Here is a 20,071-nt window from a genome sequence, read left to right on the forward strand (position 1 = left end):
AGCCGCAACATCCCTGTCTCAAATATCTGCTTAAGTTCTCAGGATCTTGCAGGTGTTCAGGAGAAAAGTTCCATGACACCGGTGATGCCCATTTCTCTAAAGTCTCTCCTAAGTCCCTCCAAACTCCCTGCCAGTCAGTATTCTCTGGCTCTGGGGAGGGTTTTCTCAAAATATTATAAATACAAATACTGAGTAAAAGTACATTCAGGGAGACTGACACCACAATCATAACAAGCATTGGATGGGCATTCAGAAAACGCATAATGAATTCAAAGGAGAGGCCAGGAGTCAGTTTAAAAATCACAAGTTCCATAGAGTTAGCAACTTCATCTGGAGTTACTCCCTCTGGAACTGAATGCCACATCGTATACAGAAGCCAGATAGGTATGTCCATCAGTGTTTTTAGTTTATCATACAGAGACCAAGCTCCGTGGATCAGACTGGCAAACTTAATTAAGTCCCAGTATGTTCTGAGCATTACAAGGGAAAAACCGATGAAATGCAGTCCCTTTAAGACCAGTTTAAAAAGAGAAAGCATTTTTTTTTTCTTTTCTAAAACTAGCTGGCAGTACCCAAAAAGTTTACAAATATCCCAGGACAACTGGCAGTACGCCCAGACTTCAAGGTTGTGTTTTGCCGTACAGCACCTGCAGTACAGATAAGCCTGCTAACGGGAGACAGAGATTCACTCTAAAAGTATGTCTCTGCTCGGCTAAGGCAGCTGGTTTAGCCCAGCCCCACGTTGGGCGCCAAAAATGTCAAACGGTTTACGGGCAGGTTCGGCCCGGTTCCGTGACGATTGGTGCGGGGGACCCACGGACCCACGCCCCAGGAAAGGGGAAGGGGGAAAGGGAAAAGGGAAAAGGGAGATGGGCCTAGGAACAAAACAGCGGCAGCGATCTGAGGAGGAAAGCTAATTTACTAAATAAGATATCGGAAAGCAAAATAACACAATACAATACAATATAATTGGAATTAAAGCTAATAAACCAAATAAAATGAGCAAGAGAGAGTGTCCGATAAACCGAAGGCCTTACGCTAACGCTGAAGGCGGACGGCAGCGAGCACCCACTGCTGAGTCGATCCCAAAAGGAAAGAGAGTGTCCCGTGACCGCAGACAGTTTTTACCTTTCCCTCTGGGCAGAAATATCTAAAAATACAAAGCATCACACAGTCCTCTGGGGAATATAGTCCTTCTCTTCTGTGACAGGTACACCCAGAACTATCAATGATCCACAGAGCTGGAGCATTAACTCCTTAACTTCCAATACACAACATGATGTTATGATGTGGAATATCAATAATACAACAAAAATCGTAGAACCATAACAGCAACCATAATGCTGATCACTCCACAATCACCTTTGCTACCCCTCAATTATTTCAACAGGCACGGCTCTCCCATCAGTTTCCCAATCAGAACAGGAGAAGCTTCCAAAAGTTCTCAAGCTATCTAACTCGCCCCAGTGTGTTGGCTTCACCATTTCCTGGTGAGTGTAGGGGTTGATGACCAGAAACATGGTAGACATGTACAGTTCTGTGTTTAACTGCATTCCATATGTCTAACCACATATCTTTGCCCCAGATTGGTCGGGAGTAGATAGTCCAATCCTGGGTGGCCCACTGTGCGATCCAAAGAGTGAGCCCCCGATACACAGCCCAACTATCTGTGCAAATATTCAGGATACCATCACCAGGTTCTGTGGTTATAACCATCCACACCGCCCGCAGCTCTGCCCACTGGCTGCTTTGACCATCCCCCTCTTCGAACCAGATTGTGTCTGCGGCAGGATGGTACGCTACTGCTCTCCACTTACTTGGGTTGCCCTTGCTGGACCCATCCGTGTACCAGGCATCTTCAGGGACAGTATATTTTCCTTCCTGGATGGGACTCTTCTGTGGTGGAGCAACCAAAGTTTGCTTCGGTGCATCACTGTGATACGTTACTGGGCCTAGAATCTTCTGGAGCTCTTCTTTCAATGGTGAGGAAGACAGACTACTCCTCTGACTGAGATAGGCGACCCATCGGGCCACCGTCTGCGCCTGGGCCACCCCCGTCTTAGGAAGGTGGGTCAGATCTCTTACCCACCCCTGGATTGGCAGAGTGGTCTTGACTATAACTTTGGCCATTTGGGTTATTGGCTCTACTGCTTGTAATGCGGAATAGGCAGCCAATAACTGTTTTTCAATCATACTATATCTTTCCTCTGCTCCATGCCACACCTGAGACCAAAATCCAATGGGGATCCGAACAGAACTCTGACGTTGCCACAGGCCCCAGCCAAAGTCATCTTGAGTTACGTGAACATCTAGCTCAGTTGGGAGGGTAGGATCAAATATACCCAATGCCTGGGATGGTTTAACCACCTGTTTCGCCTGTTGAAAAGCATCCTGTTCTCTTCTCACCCAATCCCATAATTGGCCCTTTTTGGTAAGTCTATATAAAGGTCTCAGCAGCTGCACCAAATGAGGTATAAAGGAACGCCAATATCCCAATATATCTAGGAATTCCTGCAGCTGCTATGGTGCTGTAGGGACTGGAAATGCCTGAACCTTCTATAGAATGGCATTATGTAACACTTTGGTCTTTCCTGACCAGAGTACCCCCATAAATTCTACAGACAGTCCTGGACCTGTAAAAGTAACTGTTTCCCTTTGTCTCAAAGTTTGCTTCGTAAGGCCTTTTCTGGTGACAAGATTCTGGTGCCATTGTCCCGGCTTATTTTTGTAAAGATAAGCAGAAATAGGTGCAAATTGTCTTTTCCGTGGGGGTATGGCTTGGAGAAGCTGACCACCACAAAGACAATGCTCCTGCATGGCAATGAAGGCAACATCCGCTGCTAGCTTATCTGTTGGTCCAGACATGTCACACAAACAAAGAGAAAAGGAAAAAACACCTGAGAAATGGGGGATAAAAGGCTTTCACTGAAATAAAGAATTTCAGGGAGAGAAGAACTTTCAGAAATGAACTTTGGAGAAGAACTCCCAAAGAAAAGATCTTTGAGGAGAACTCCCGAAGAGACTTAGGATGGACCCTGAGGCCTGCTTGCTGCCATCTCCCATCCCCCATGGTGACCAGACAAGTTCCTGAGATCAACATACCTACTACAAACCTCGCTGGATCCACGGTGGTGATTATATCTCTCTTGCTTTCGGCCAAGTCTCCTTGCTTTTCATCTCTTTTCTATCGCCCACCTTCCCTTCCCCATATCCCTAAGCAACTAGTATTTGTAATAAACTGGTTGGGCTAACATTTGACCCGTTGTGTCTTAATCTCGCCATTGGGTATACATATAGAACCTCGTCTCCCTCCTTTATATTTGAGCGTGACAGGACCTTACACTTTTTGAGGATTGATAGCCCATCCTTTTTCACTTAGGTAGGCAGTTAATGAATCTGCTGCCTCCCCTACTGCTTCCAGTGAGTCGGATGTTAACAGGAGGTCATCAATATAGTGGTATAGGTTCACATTGTTTGGTTTCCTCCAATCAGTCAGGTCACGTGCCACCAAATTATGACAGTATGTTGGTGAGTGCACGTACCCCTGTGGCAAGACCTGAAAGGTCCACTGCCTGCCTCCCCACGTAAATGCAAATTGGTCCTGTAATTCTTAGCAATAGGTATGCTAAAAAATGCATTTGCTAAATCCAGGACACAATGGTAGGTTTTAATTTCCCTACTAAGAGTGTCCATTAAGGAGGCAATATGGGGTACGGCCACATGGATGGGCGGCGTGACCTTATTTAATTCCCTAAAATCCGCCGTCATTCTCCATGTTCCATCCGACTTCCATACTGGCCATATGGGGGAATTATATGGGCTGTGTGCAGGTCTTATAATGCCTACTTTCTCTAATTCCTGCACTGTCTTTGATATTTCTTATTGTCCACCCGGGAGTCTATACTGTCTTAGTAATCCAGCGTGCTTTCGGCAAACAAATGGACTCATGTTTCGCATGGCCCCTCAATATTGTCCATATTGCCCGGATACTAATGTACCTCTGCCGTAGTCTGAACTCTCCCACAGCTGTCTGGAGAGCCAGACCCCATAGAATGTCTATGCCCAGGATGTATTCTGGAATTGGGGTAATCGATACCTTATACTCCTGGGGTGGGAGACGCCCAACCCCCAATTTCAACCACGTCTGGGTGACTGGAATAGTCTGTCCCAAAAACCCACCAATCATAACTTTATTACCCTTAAATTTTGTTGGGTCTCCATATATAATTGACGTTTCTGCACTAGTACCCACTAGAGCCATCACTTTACATACATTTGTCTTAAACCAGAATATTGTCAACTCTACATAGGGCCTCTGGTCACATCCGGAGGCCCTATGGGGACCAGTGTTTTTCGTTAATCCATGAACTTAGCCAGATCCAAATCTTCTGCCGCAGGTGGCTCAGGCACTGTAGCCCACGACACCTACGGGTGTTTTTTTCTTCTGTTGGGTATTATGAAATCAGCCAAATTCCAATTTGTTGTCCGTGTTTCTTGTATAATTCGTACTCCCGATTTTCTGGGAACACTCTGAAATTTTTGATCATTTTTAAGCTGTTTCCACAGCTGTAACAAAACATGGTTGGGTTGCCCTTCAATTTTGGTAAATGCAACCCCAGTCCGTATGAGGTCATTAAACATGGTCCTTTGGGATACCCGTATGGGGCCTGATCGGGGTATCCGTGGAGCAAACTTTCTAGTTTTAATTGGGAAGGCCTCAGCTTCTTCCACTATACAGACATTGCGCTTGGTTCTTATGCGCTCTGTTTCTCCTAAATCTGCCACCAACTGGGCTGCCTGCTGTATGATGGCTTCTGAGACCACCAATGGATTTAATATAGAAACTAATGTCCCGTAAAGGTGGGAGGGGGCCTGCTGTAATATTAAATCTCTCATGCCCGCTGTAAATTTCTCTGTATCGGGGCTTTCAAAAGTGTCTGTGTACATAGCCTCCCTCATACCTAACTCTCAGATGTATGTCTGGAGGTCCTCCATAGAGGACCACAAACCAGTGTTGAGAGGAACATCGGTTTTGTTAGGCGGAATGCTGCCATCAACCAATCTATAATAGAATGGTTTTCATCATTGAAGTGGATGGCTGCATATAACCTTTGCCTCAAGGACAAGTTTATTGTTATGGACGCTAAATTCGACATCTCTGTCCCATTCACTAAAACACTTTCAGCTCCTGCATCCCATAACATTAGGAGCCATGATGGTTTTTGTGGTTTTGTGGTTTTTGATGCCGGTATTCCACATCAGACCATCATGCAGCAGTTAAGCAGTTAATGCTGCTGGGAGCAGCAGAGGGGCAGAGCTCCGCACGGGATGCCAGGCGGCGCTCTGACTGGGCACGCTCCTCTGGGCTGCCGTGGAGGTTCAGCACGTGTGCTTCCTCTGCAGTTCCGCCTTAACGTAAGCTCACGGCTTTTGGTTTGGAAATTTTCTCTCTCTCTCAATTGTTCAATTTTATTAGATTTAGTAAAGTTACCGTTTCTTCTCAGATCGTGCTGTTGTTTTTGTAGACTCATCTCTTCCCTCTGTTTTCCCCCTTCCCCCGGAGCGCGGCTCTGCTCGGGCGGCCGCGTGGCCACTGACGCAGTTTCTTTTTCTCTCCTCTCTCCCTTCTCGGTTTCCCTTGGGTCACTGTCACGGATAACACCATGACAATTATTGGTGGAGGATGCGGGCAGTGCAGTATTTGTACTCCATTGTAAATCTGGTGCTAAGTGGACTAAGGGTTTTCATGTACCTTATAGCATGCTGGCGTCTTTTTAAGCTTTTCATGTTCAGCACCGGAATAATGTGTGCATACAGCTACTTTAGTGTGCTGAGGGGGTTACATACCTCCTGCCTAAACACCCTGGCTAACGTGACAGATTATGCGGCATTTGGATTGGTTTCCAGTTACTCTTTTCAGGTCTTTACCTATATTCAAGATGTCAGCCTGGCAACTGTGTTATCTGTTTTTCTGAATGCACTCTCTGCAACAGTAATTTACATCATGTGGAGGAAGCTTTCCTAAAAACCAGAGAGTGTTGAATGGCAGGGAAGGTGGAAAAATTTAGGAAAGAAATTAGAAGCATGGGGACCCCCGGTGTTATGCAATTTTGATCTTGAGCACCTGTGGGATCCTGAGAAATTCAGTGAGTGTTTAGGCAAGGAGCCATGTAACTCAGGAAGATCTGAGAAGGAACGGATTATTTCGGGTCTGGCTTGTGCTTATTGAGCTATAATTGATATTCTGGAGACAAATGGTTTCCAAACCGAGGTCCAAAGCAAAAATGGAAACCTCGAAGTCAGACCTGACCAATCACAGGAAGCACCGGCATCAGTGTCGGTTGCCCCTGTGGAAGGCCAGAAATGGACACGGGTGTCCTCGCGCCTAGAATGGAAAGAAGAAGAAGCAGAGAAAGAAGAGGAAGATCCAGGCGAGGGGCCCTCCTCAGCACCACCACCACCACCTAAAAAGGCCACAAAGAAAAGTGAGAGACATGGAGAAGACAGCGATGATGATGAAGTCACTGTTACCACTATTCGTCGGCCCCTAAAGATGACTGAAATACAAGGTTCAAGAAAGGAGTTAGTACGGCGCTCAGGTGAATCTGTTGTCACCTGGTTGCTGTGGTGTTGGGACAATGGTGCCAGCAGCGTGTCCCTAGATGGCAGCGAAGCCCGCCAACTGGGAAGCAAATTGCTCGAGACCCAGCTATCGACAGAGGAATTGGCAGATGTCTGAATGGAGTCACTACCCTCTGGGAAGGAGTACTAGTGGCTGTAAAGGATAGATATCCTTACAGAGATGATCTGGAGCCTAAGGTGGAAAGATGGAACACCGTGGAGAAAGGCATCCAATTTTTGAGAGAAACGGCCATAGTAGAGATGCTGTATGATCCCAATTTTGTCCCTAACAATCCACACCAGGTCCGTGATCCTGATAGAGTAGGGTGTACACCTGATATATATCTTAAGCTCTCAAAAACAGCACCAGAGAGGTACGCAAGTACACTGGTAGCAATGTTCCATAGATTCGAGGGTCAAGACAGAAGACTCCCAGTTTATGAATTGACTATTACACTCCAAAACTTTGAACAACAGTTTCCACCATCACATGCTTCCATTGCAGCTGTAGTAGCAGAAGAAGTAGGTGAGATAAAGAAGACACAGAAAACTATACTGGAGGAAATGTCATTACTGATGAATAGGGATGAACCTGTGTCAGTATTGGAAACACCTGATGAAGACGAGCATGACCCAAAGAATCTGGTGAAGTAATTGATGAAACTGATGAAAGTCTCAGCCACCAAAGGCAACTGCCTCTCTGCTTGAGCAAATGACAGCAGTAACATCATGTCACGTGTGGCCATGTGGAGCTGTCATGGTTTTATGATTTTTGGTACTGGTATTCCACATCATAACATCATGTAGTGCATTTAGAGTTAAAGAGTTAATGCTCCAGCTCCATGGATCATCGATAGTTCCAGGTATACCTGTCTCAGAAGAGAAGAAGAACTACATTCCCCAGAGGACTTTGCGATGCTTTGCGTTCTTACGTGTTTACGCTCAGAGGGAAAGATAAAAACTGTCTGCGGTCATGGGACACTCTCTTTCCTTTGGGATTGACTCAGCAGTGGGTGCTCGCTGCCGTCCGCCTTCAGCGTTAGCGTAAGGCCTTCGGTTTATCGGACACTCTCTCTTGCTCATTTTATTTGATTTATTAGCTTTAATTCCAATTATATTGTATTGTATTGTGTTATTTTGCTTTCCGATATCTTATTTAGTAAATTAGCTTTCCTCCTCAGATCGTGGCCACTGTTTTGTTCCTAGGCCCAGCTCCCTTTTCCCTTTTCCCTTTTCCCTTTCCCCCTTCCCCTTTCCTGGTGCGTGGGTCCGTGGGTCCCCCGCACCAATCGTCACGGAACCGGGCCAAACCTGCCCGGAAACCATTGACAGGAGCTTCCTACGAGAAAACAGAGAGAACATGAGGAAGTGGCATAAAAAACCCACTCTTGCACTGCGAGCACGGGTGAGAGAACTACAGCAGAGATCAGCCACCAACGAAATTGCTCCTGTCGCTGCAGGTAACCAATAGAGGGGCCCTGCCCTCAGCCAGGGGAGGGAAAGGGATAATAGAGTGTATTGGACTGTGTGGATTAGATGGCACATTAGAACTAAAAAGATATAAGGCACTGGTGGACACTGGTGCACAGTGCACTCTGATGCCCTCGAGTTATAAAGGGACAGAATTGATTCCTATTTCTGGAGTGACTGGGGGTTCTCAGGAACTGTCTGTGTTGGAGGCGGAAATAAGCCTCACCGGTAAAACCTGGCAGAAGCATCCCATAGTGACTGGACAGGGGGCTCCATGCATACTTGGCATTGACTATCTCAGAAGGGGACATTTCAAGGATCCCAAGGGATACCAATGGGCTTTTGGAATAGCTGCTGTAGATGCAGGCAACATTCAGCAGCTGTCTATTTTACCTGGCCTGTCAGAAAATCCGTCTGTTGTGGGGGTACTGAAAGTGAAAGAGCAGCAGGTACCTATCGCTACAAAAACAGTCCACAGATGACAATACCGCACCAACAGGGATTCCTTGCTCCCCATTCATAACTTGATCCATCAGCTAGAGAGACAGGGAGCAATCAGCAAAACTCACTCACATTTTAACAGCCCCATATGTCCGGTGCGTAAAGCCAGTGGAGAATGGAGGCTGACAGTAGATTACCGTGGCCTGAATGAAGTCACACCCCCACTGAGTGCTGTTGTGCCAGATATGTTGGAGCTGCAATATGAACTGGAGTCAAAAGCAGCCAAGTGGTATGCCACCATTGACATTGCCAATGCATTCTTTTCTATTCCTTTGGCCACAGAGTGCAGACCACAGTTTGCTTTCACCTGGAGGGGCGTTCAGTACACCTGGAACCGTTTGCCCCAGGGGTGGAAACACAGCCCAACCATTTGCCATGGGCTGATTCAAACTGCACTGGAACAGGGTGGGGCACCTGAGCACCTCCAGTACATTGATGACATTGTTGTGTGGGGTGATACAGCAGAGGAAGTTTTTAAAAAAGGAAAGTGAATAATCCAAATTCTTCTGGGTGCTGGTTTTGCTATTAAACGGAACAAAGTGAAGGGACTTGCACAAGAAATTCAGTTCCTAGGAGTAAAATGGCAAGATGGACGTCGTCACATCCCAGGAGATGTGATTGACAAAATCACCAGTATGTCACCACCCACTAGCAAGAAAGAGACACAGTCTTTTCTGGGTGTAGTAGGTTTTTGGAGGATGCACATCCCAAACTACAGCCTCATAGTAAGCCCCCTCTATCAGGTGACCCGAAAAAAGAATAATTTTGCATGGGGTCCTGAACAGCAGCAGGCCTTTGAGCAAATTAAGCAGGAGATAGCCCGTACTGTGGCCTTGGGGCCAGTATGGATGGGACAGGACGTAAAAAGCATCCTCTACACTGCTGCTGGAGAGAAAGGTCCCACTTGGAGTCTGTGGCAAAGAGCCTCTGGGGAGACCCGAGGCCAACCCCTTGGATTTTGGAGCAGAGCGTACAGGGGTTCAGAGGAGTGCTACACTCCAACTGAGAAGGAGATTTTGGCAGCATACGAGGGGGTTCGGGCTGCCTCTGAAGTAATTGGCACTGAGACACAGCTCCTCCTGGCACCTTGACTGCCAGTGCTGAATTGGATGTTCAAAGGAAAGGTTCCCCCCACCCATCATGCTACCGATGCCACCGGGAGTAGGGGGATTGCACTGATTACACAGCGAGCTCGGATGGGGAACCTCAACCGTCCAGGAATCCTGGACTGGCCTGAAGGCAAGAAATTTGGAAAATCCCCATCAGAGGAGATACCACGTGCTAAAGAGGCCCCACCATATAATGAACTACCAGAAAATGAAAATACGTATGCCCTCTTCACTGATGGATCGTGTCGTATCGTTGGGAAGCATCGCAGATGGAAGATTGCTGTGTGGAGCCCCACACGACGAGTTGTAGAGGCCACTGAAGGAGAAGGAGAATCAAGCCAATTTGTGGACGTAAAGTCTGTCCAGCTGGCCTTAGATGTGCCTGAACGGGAGAGGTGGCTGATGCTCTATCTTTACACTGACTCCTGGATGGTGGCAAATGCTTTTATGGGGGTGGTTGCAGCAGTGGGAACAGGACAACTGGCAAGGGAAGGGTAAACCTATTTGGGCTGCTGAACTGTGGAAAGACATTGCTGCCCATATAAAAAGGTTGGGTGTAAAGGTTCGTCATGTAGATGCTCATGTGCCCAAGAATCGAGCTACTGAAGAGCAGAAAAATAACCATCAGGTAGATCGAGCTGCCAAAATTGAGGAGTCTCAGGTAGACTTGGACTGGCAGAACAAAGGAGAGCTATTTTTAGGTCGGTGGGCCCATGAGACCTCAGGCCATCAAGGAAGGGATGCGACCTATAAGTGGGCTAGAGACTGAGGGGTGGACTTAACTATGGATGCCGTAGCACAGGTTATCCATGACTGCAACTGGTGCCATAATTAAACAGGCCAAGAGGATGAAACCCCTCTGGCAGGAAGGGCGATGGGAAAAGTATAAATATGGGGAGGCGTGGCAGGTTGATTATATCACCTTGCCACGAACTCGCAATGGTAAGCGTTACGTGCTCACCATGGTGGAGGTGACCACTGGGTGGATTGAGACATACGCAGTACCCCATGCTACCGCCCGAAACACCATCTTAGGGCTCGAGAAACAAGTCCTATTGCGACATGGCACTCCAGAGAGAATTGAGTCCGATAATGGGACTCATTTCAAAAATTCTCTTGTGGATATCTGGGCCAAAGAGCACGGCATTGAATGGATCTACCTTATCCCCTACCATGCACCAGCTGCTGGTAAGATCGAGCGCTACAACGGGTTGTTAAAAACCACGTTGAGAGCAATAGGTGGCGGGACATTTAAGCACTGGGAGAAGCATCTGGCAGAAGCCACCTGGTTGGTCAACACTAGGGGATCAGCCAACCGAGAGGGTCCTACACAGTCCAGCTCCCTACAGACCATAGAGGGAGATAAGGTCCATGTGGTACATGTAAGGAGCATATTGGGAAAAGCGGTGTGGGTCCTTCCAGCCTCTGGAAAGGGCAAACCCCTCTGTGGAACCGTTTTTGCGCAGGGACCTGGGTGCACCTGGTGGGTAATGGATAAAAATGGGGACGTCCAGTGTGTCCCACAAGGGAATTTGATATTGGGGGAATGCAGTCTGTAATTACATGTATATGTATGTATATATATAAGTTTGTATGTAACTTATGTTATTTCTGTTTTTGTTATGTATAGATGTGTGTTAAGCATGATGTGATGATGTGGAATAAGGGGTGGAATGTTGTGGTTTTGTGGTTTTGATGCCGGTATTCCACATCAGACCATCATGCAGCAGTTAAGGAGTTAATGCTGTTAGGAGCAGCAGAGGGGCAGAGCTCCGCACCTGATGCCAGGCGGCGCTGTGACTGGGCAAGCTCCTCTGGGCTGCCGTGGAGGTTCAACACGTGTGCTTCCTCTGCAGTTCCGCCTTAAGGTAAGCTCACGGCTTTCGGTTTGGAAATTTTATCTCTCTCTCAATTGTTCTATTTTATTAGATTTAGTAAATTTACCGTTCCTTCTCAGATTGTGCTGTTGTTTTCTTGTAGACCCATCTCTTCCCGCTGTTCCCCCTACCCCCCGGAGCACGCGGCTCTGCTTGGGCGGCCGCTCGGCCACTGACGCAGTTTTTTTTTTTTTTTTTTCCTCTCCTCAATCTCTTCTTTCTTTCCCTTGGGTCACTGTCACGGATAACACCGTGACAATGGTATACTTTCCCTTGGTTTTTGATGGAACCACTGTACTAGGTCCATCAACTCATTAGCTGTATATGGACGATCTGTCACATGGAGGTAGGTTTCAGCAGGGGGCCATTGGTCAGGAGGCACCCCTGCTGGTCTATCTTGTACCTTTTTTGTTTTTTGAGTTATAATAGGCTGAATCTCAAATGGGTCCATCATAGATGGAGTTTCACGATCTGCCTTAGAGATCTTTTTTTCCTGCAATATCTAAATCTGCCTCCTCTGATTTTTGGATGTCCTCTACCAATATACTCCGTATTTGTCTTGTGGGGATATTTAGGCCAGGTTTTTTGGTTGTTAATGTACCCAGCTGTTGCTCAAGCTTCTCAATACGCTCTCTTAATAATTGGTTTTCTGTTTCCATGTTAATATTTGCAGCATCTAATTTAAGTACAGCCATTACTAAAGGCCAGGCTAGTGCAGAGGCGGCTCACCGCTGCTCCTTGGTAACGAGTATGTCCTTATCTAATCCTAGAAAGTAGTCAGTCAAATAGGATGGGGAGGGAGAGGCAGTCCCTGGAACCCGCAGGGATCCCCATTTCTCAATAATGGATGCCAACCCATAGTAGGGTGACCCCATAAACCCTGGAATTAGAACAGGGATTGTTTGGTCTAGGGGGGTAACATTCTCCCCCCTGGCCCACTTAAGCATATTCCAAATGAAGGACATGTTTTGTAAGTATGAATTATTATCACTAGGCCTGCCTGGCTCGCCAAGTGTGGGGTAAATAACTCCCAAGGATGGTACTTCACAAAGAAATAGTAATAGATGATGGTATATTTTGAGTAGTTCTATATAGATAGAATACAAATAATACAAAAGAGAGGATGGCTCATCTTCAGGATGACAAGGCTCACAGGGGACTCCACATGGGAGGGATCTCCAAGAAGAGATCCTTCTCTGGTGGCGGTCAGCCCTTAAATGGGGTTTGGGAGAGGTGGAGCCAGGCTCCACCCCTTCCAATCACACAGGTATATCACCTCCACCTGTGGCCCCATGGCTGACTTGGTGCTCACCTTAGGTGACCTATCCATGGTTCAGGCCATTATTCAGCAGTTCCCATACATACAGCATAAGGCTCTATATCCATAGATTCATAGATACATTAGGTTGGAAAGGACCTACAAGATCATCTAGTCCAACCATCCTCCTATCACCATCCTTACCCACTGAACTACTAAATCAAATCCCTTAGTACCTCATCTAAATGTCTCTTTAACAGCGCTAGGGATGGTGCCTCAACCACCTCCCTAGGCAGGCCATCCCAGTGCCTGACCACTCTTTCAGAGAAAAAATGTTTCCTCAGGTCTAATCTAAATCTTCCCTGGTGCGTCTTGTGGCCATTCCCTCTCGTCCTGTCATTATTTATCAGGGAGAAGAGGCCGACCCCCTCCTCAACACAACCCCCGTTCAGGATGTGGTAGAGTGCGATAAGGTTTCCTCTGAGCCTTTTCTCCAGACTAGCAGATCCACTCTGTTCTGGACATCCTCAGTCCAGGGGCAAGCATGTCAGACACACAGTGTCAAGCGCCGAGTGGCAATTTAATGCTGTGCAACAAAGCCTTTTATACCCATACACCCGAAGCACCCACTCCACCCCACAGTCCCATGACACCCTATCTCACCCAAGTTCCTCCCTCCTGCGAGCCCTCCCCAAGGCCACTGCAAGCCTTGGAAACCCGTGTCCCTGCCTTGCAACCCTACAGCACAGCACCTCTTTAACTCTGGCAAACAGATGTCATTCCTGTTTACAAATTCGGCCGCCTCAAATATGTGCATGATAATGGTTTAGAAAAGAAAAAAAAAAGGGGGGGGGGGAATACAGGAGATACGCCACAAGAAAGGTTATGTAAGACTTTGCTTGTGCTGAATTTTTTGAATCCTGATCATACAGACACACCTCGAGTAGGCTGTCATTTTGTGACCTCACCAATGCTCAAGGAACGGTTGATGGTTAACATTCAGAATATGGCCACAGGGCATTGGGAAAGTCCCTTACCACTGATAACTTTGAGTCGTGAATATCCATGTGTTTCCACAGGCACTAGCCCTGTATGGGTTCCAGCGTGATATGTTTGGTCACATCTCAAGGCAGAAAATAGCATCCAGCCCTCATAAGAACTGGGATTGTGTTTTTCTTACTGTTTTGCAAATTGTATTGTAAATAACTTATGCATGCCATAGTAAGTGATGAGAAACAGCTAGATTACCCACTGGATGGTATCTCAGTAATAACACTGGTCATGGTATGACAAAAATGGGTGATTTTTCTGTGTTACCAATGTAGCCTTAAGAATTAGAATTATTAGGTATTATTTAGGTTGCTGTGTGGTGCTTTTTCTGTTTTTAGTGGTAGATTAAATATAAAAATGAACAGGATTTAATGTTTCCACTGTTTGAATCCATGGAAATAACCTTTTTTAGTTTAGTTTCATCCTTTCATCATTGGTTATGATGTTATTAGCCTATTAATAAGCCTTTTCTTAGTTTATCAAAACAAAACCTGGAAAGGAATCACAGAGAAAGGGAAGGCCCTGTACTATAGAATGATTCTCTCTTTCATCCACTAATCAGAATTTTAAAAATACGACTATGCATCACTCGAGACAAAGGCACACACTATCTTATTTCAATTCAACATATGATTTTAATAGAGAATGCTTGACTATTGCCCAACAGATACTGAAGTTCACTGATTCTTTCAATAAGCACCTATATTAGCGACCTAAAGGCCCCTGACAGAAGAACGATCTTGGGAAGGAACAAAGTGTTCTGATAGTTTTAAGGCAACTGATATTTATGACTATAAGTAATTTTAGAGAGAGCTGACTTTAGTAGTCTATTCTGTTTTGCAAGCAGGTGTTCCACTTGGGCTCTGTATCACGTACTGGTCACACGGATGCAGCGTACAAATGGAAGAAGTTCTGCAGACCCTGAGAAGAGTAAAAGCAGGAGAGAATCTGTGATGAGTGAGAAAGGAAAAGTGCACCTTGAAGCAGGGGACGCCCTGCTGGCACTGCCTATCACATCCATCTCCAGCATGTTCTTTCTGTCTCTCCTCTCTGGCAACTTGCAATTTCTCAAGGGTCAATAGCTAATAATGCGCTTGCTTAGGATGTTTCTGCTTCGTGCTTACACTTATCTAAAATGGATGTCTACGTGTGTGTGAGTGTATGTTGACTAAAACTCTAACCCTCTGTGTTGCTCTGAATGCATAGTTTGCTTGCCTCTGCTCCTGAGACATCCTGTCTCCCAGATCACTGTTGTGTGACCATACTGAAGAACTGGAAAAACAAGTAGCAATTTTGATGGAAAAACTACCTAATCAGGAGGAAAAAGACTGGGGATTGCAGAGCTGATGGCATGACAGGGGAGTCAAAATTCCCCAGGACTAGGGTCTCTACAGGAGACCAGAGACCTTATGTTGAAATAACTATTCATTGGTCCAGAAAGAATGTACGAGTTATGGCGCTGGTAGATACTGGGGCAGAAACATCAATCATATATGGGGACCCAAGTAAATTCCTGGGCACTAAGGCTATGATGGGTGGGTTTGGGGGGCAGATGATCCCTGTAACCCAAATGTGGTTGAAACTGGGGGTTGGGCGTCTTCCACCCCGGGAGTACAAAGTGTCTATTGCCCCAGTTCCAGACTACATATTGGGGATAGACATCTTGTGGGGTCTGACTCTCCAGACCACTGTGGGAGAGTTCAGACTAAGAGAAAGATGTATTAGTATCTGGGCGGTGCAGGCAATTTTAAGGGGCCATGCAAAAATTGAGCCTATTTGTTTGCCACAACCCCGCCGGATCAGAAATACAGAACAATATAGACTCCCTGGTGGGCAAGAAAAAATTACCAAGACTATGCAGGAGTTGAAGAGACTAGGGATTATTAGACCTGCACACAGCCCATATAACTCCTCCACATGGCCAGTCAGGAAGCCAGATGCTACATGGCGAATGACAGTAGACTACAGAGAACTGAACAAAGTCACTCCGCCGATACATGCAGCCATACCCAACATTGCCTCCCTCATGGATATGTTAAGTAGAGAAATAGAAACATATCACTGTGTTTTGGATCTAGCAAATGCATTGTTTAGCATTCCAATTGCTAAGGAATCACAAGACCAGTTTGCATTCACATGGGAGGGCAGGCAGTGGACTTTTCAAGTCCTACCTCAGGGATATGTGCATTCACCTACATTTTGTCATAACCTGGTAGCACGTGACTTGGCAAATTGGAACAAACCATCTACCGTCAAAATGTACCATTACATTGATGATCTGATGCTGCCGTCCAACTCAATTGAGGCATTAGAGAAGGCAGTACCACCATTAACTACTTTACAGGAAAAAGGATGGGCTATAAACCCACAGAAAGTACAAGGACCAGGGCTATCAGTTACGTTCCTGGGTGTTATCTGGTCAGGTAAGACTAAGGTCTTACCCAGCGCAATCATAGATAAAATTCAAGCGTTCCCAGTTCCCACAACACCAAAACAGTTCCAGGAGTTCCTGGGTATATTAGGATACTGGCGATCCTTTATACTCCACATAGCACAACTCCTAAAACCTCTATATCGATTAACAAAAAAATGCCAAGTATGGGATTGGGGTAAAATGGAGCAAGAGGCCTTCCAGCAGGCAAAAATAGCTGTTAAACAGGCCCAGGCGCTGGGTATATTTGATCCAACCCTTCCAGCTGAACTAGATGCGCATGAAACTCAAGAAGGATTTGGCTGGGGTCTGTGGCAGCGCCAGAGTTCCATTCGAACCCCAATTGGGTTCTGGTCACAGGTTTGGCACGGAGCAGAAGAAAGATACAGCATGATTGAAAAGCAGTTATTGGCTACCTATTCTGCTCTGCAGGCGGTAGAACCAATAACTCAAACTGCAGAGGTTATTGTTAAAACGACTTTGCCAATTCAGGGGTGGATAAAAGATCTAACCCACATTCCTAAGAGGGGGGTGGCCCAATCACGAACAGTGGCACACTGGGTTGCCTACCTCAGTCAGAGAAGCCGCCTGTCATCATCTCCACTGAAGGAAGAACTGCAGAAGATACTTGGCCCAGTAACATATCACAGTGAAACACCTGAGGAAATAACTGTCACTCGCCCAGAGAAGAGTCCTGTACAGGAGGGGAAATAACCTATTCCAGAAGATGCCTGGTACACAGATGGATCCAGCAGAGGGAACTGAAGTAGGTGGCGAGCTGTTGCATACCATCCCTCAACTGAAACAATATGGTTCGAAGAAGGGGATGGACAAAGTAGCCAGTGGGCTGAGCTGCGAGCTGTGTGGATGGTGATAACTCAAGAGCCGAGCGATGACGCATTGAATATCTGCACGGATAGTTGGACAGTCTACCAAGGGCTCACGCTCTGGATAGCACAGTGGGCCACTCAGGACTGGGCGATCCATGCTCGACCTATCTGGGGCAAAGATATGTGGGTTGATATATGGAATGTGGTTAGGCACAGGACTGTGCGAGCATACCACGTTTCTGGACATCAACCCTTGCAGTCGCCAGGCAATGATGAAGCTGACACTCTGGCTCGAGTTCGATGGCTAGGAAATACATCAGCAGAAGATACTGACCATTGGTTGCATCGGAAATTATGGCATGCAGGACAGAAAATCATGTGGGCACCTGCTAAAGCATGGGCTTATAGCATGTCACGCTCCAATATAAAGGAGGGAGACGAGGTTCTTAAATTATGTATATACCCAGTGTGAGATTAAGAAACAATGGTTCAAATGTTGGTCCGACCAGTTTATTACCAATATTGACCAGGGAGATGGGGAAGGCAGAAACTGTTAAGGGTGATGGGGAAGGGAAGGCAAGCGATAGGAAAGATAGGAAAGAAGCAAGGGTTTGTACAAAGCAGGGATAGTCACCAGCCAGGATCCTAGGGGCGGTCCGGTTGCAAGTGGCTCCGACGGTCTGAGGCAGAGGAGCAGGGGTGGCAGAAGCGGGGAGAACAGCAGCAGCGACGGGCAGCCTTGAGCAGCAAGCAGTTGTCCTGGAGAAGTGGCACTGGCTCAGCACAGGAGAAGCGGCATGGGGTCAGCGCAGCTGAAGCAGCACCGGGTCAGCACAGGAGAAGCAGCGAGGGGTCAACCCCAGGAGGGGCAGCAGCAAACAGTGATCAGCTCGTGAGGTCTCTCCAAGAGAAGGCCTCTCCGGGAAGCAGCAAACAGTGATCAGCTCAGGAGGTCTCTCCTAAGAGAAAGCTTCTCCAGGAAGCAGCAAGCAGTGATCAGCTCAGGAGGTCTCTCCTAAGAGAAAGCTTCTCCAAGAGGAAGCCACTCCAGAGAAAACCCTCCAACTTCGTGGCTGCAGGACCCCTCTATCTCCCAAATTTCTCCAGTCTACTGATGAACCCCTCCTGCTTGGGCGTCAGGCGGGTATCGCCTGAGATGGTTATCTCCCCCTGGAGATGAGTTCCACAGAAGAGTTTTCTCTGGTCATTGAGCTGCAGCGTCAGGCGAGTATCACCTGAGATGGCTATCACCCCCTGGAGGTGAGTTCCACAAAAGAGTGTTCAGCAGCCACTGAGCTGCAGCTTAAGTTGCCCCAAGACATGCCCATCAGCTTGTGGCATAGACAAAGGATTTCACAACCTTTGCCCAGGACTAGCTTTGACATGTTCGAACATGTTCATCAGCAAACTTTGAGGCAATGGTATAAAATATTAGTCTCTTACACCACCCTGTGACTCAAAGGTTGCTTAAAAATTGGACACTGGTGATCCATGATGGTGAGAAAAAGATGGTGAGAAAAAGATAGGAAGCAGAAGGGTAAAGGAGGGAGGGGGCAGGGAATCCAAAGTTTCATATAACTGTTACAAAAGATTCTTTAGTCTTGGTTACAATTGTCACCCTGATATGTTTCACTTCATCAGCAGAGGAGGTTGTAAAGTACATAGAAGATACCACACATTATCCAAGTTTACAATTGAATAAAACCTGGTATCATACAAGGAACAAACATAAGAGTTGCAATTATACACAATAAATAAAATAATATATGTTTAGCCATGGGCCACCTGGGAGCCAAAAAAAGAGGTCAAGGTCTGGGCTTTTACAAGTTTGGACAGGAACATGTGCTATCTTTCAAATACCTTGAGCAATTCGTTTGCATCAATCCCATTATCATCAATCTTTAGACAACAAGTAGAATCATTTAATTTGCCACAGACACCCCTTTTCTCCAGCTAGCAGGTAGTCCAGAACAATGCAGTGCTTGAGTATTGCTGCCCACGTCTGTGAGGCTTGATCTGCAAGGAGATCAAGGGCATGACATTGGGCGGATTACTCCAACATAACATACCCCAGTCCAGTTTACAGGTAGTCGTTTATATGCATAATGAAAACAAATCAAATAATGTCCCTCTAGTGCTAGTCGTGAGCTTCCTAACATTCACCCTTCACCCCCCGCTCATTTGAGAGGTGAAGGAATTAGTTTCCTGATGACTCTGGTAGTTCTTCTGGTGCTGGAGAGGCAACTAGGACCTAAGGTTTTGCTTTCCTCAAATCTAGTAGGCCATCCAGTTACCAGCATCTCGAGCCTATCTATTGTCAGTCCATCCATCAAAATTCGTGGAATGCCCTTTTTCCAGCCCAGAGTCCAAAGACCATTACGTTTATGATCAATGCTTTGCCTACCCATTCTTAGTGGGCATGAAACCTTTTGAGTTCCATTAAGCTTTGAGCTAGGTGGCCTGAGGGCAAGTCTGGCTGCTGAAAGCCTTACTCCTCTTGGCTCAGATTTACTGGAGGAAGAAACCACCAGCCCATATTTTCTTCCATAGTTAATTAACTCTTGGGCAACCTCCCCCCATGTCCATACTTTGCATCCTGACTGCAGATGATTAGAGGTTGCAGTTCCTTCTAACACTGCCCGGGTTCTTTCTCCCTGAGACACAGCCTGTATCTTTCGTTGCAACTGTATGCCTATGGGTTTCAGTGATTCTGGAAGCCCCCTGATTAGAGGGGTCATTCTCTCAGGATCAACAGGCATCATCATGGGTGATTCATGGTTCATAAGTTCATAAGTTCATAAGTTCATAAGGTTGGAAAGGACCTATAAGATCATGGTGTAACTGCAGCTTCCTGTCATACATCATTTGGAGACAGGCAGTCTTCTGAACATTCTCTACTAGTTGATCAATGGATCCAGTAATGG

Source organism: Cyrtonyx montezumae, unplaced genomic scaffold, assembly GCF_038088225.1.
Source record: "Cyrtonyx montezumae isolate F1298 unplaced genomic scaffold, pur_monq_1.0 scaffold_53, whole genome shotgun sequence".
Lineage (NCBI taxonomy): Eukaryota > Metazoa > Chordata > Aves > Galliformes > Odontophoridae > Cyrtonyx > Cyrtonyx montezumae.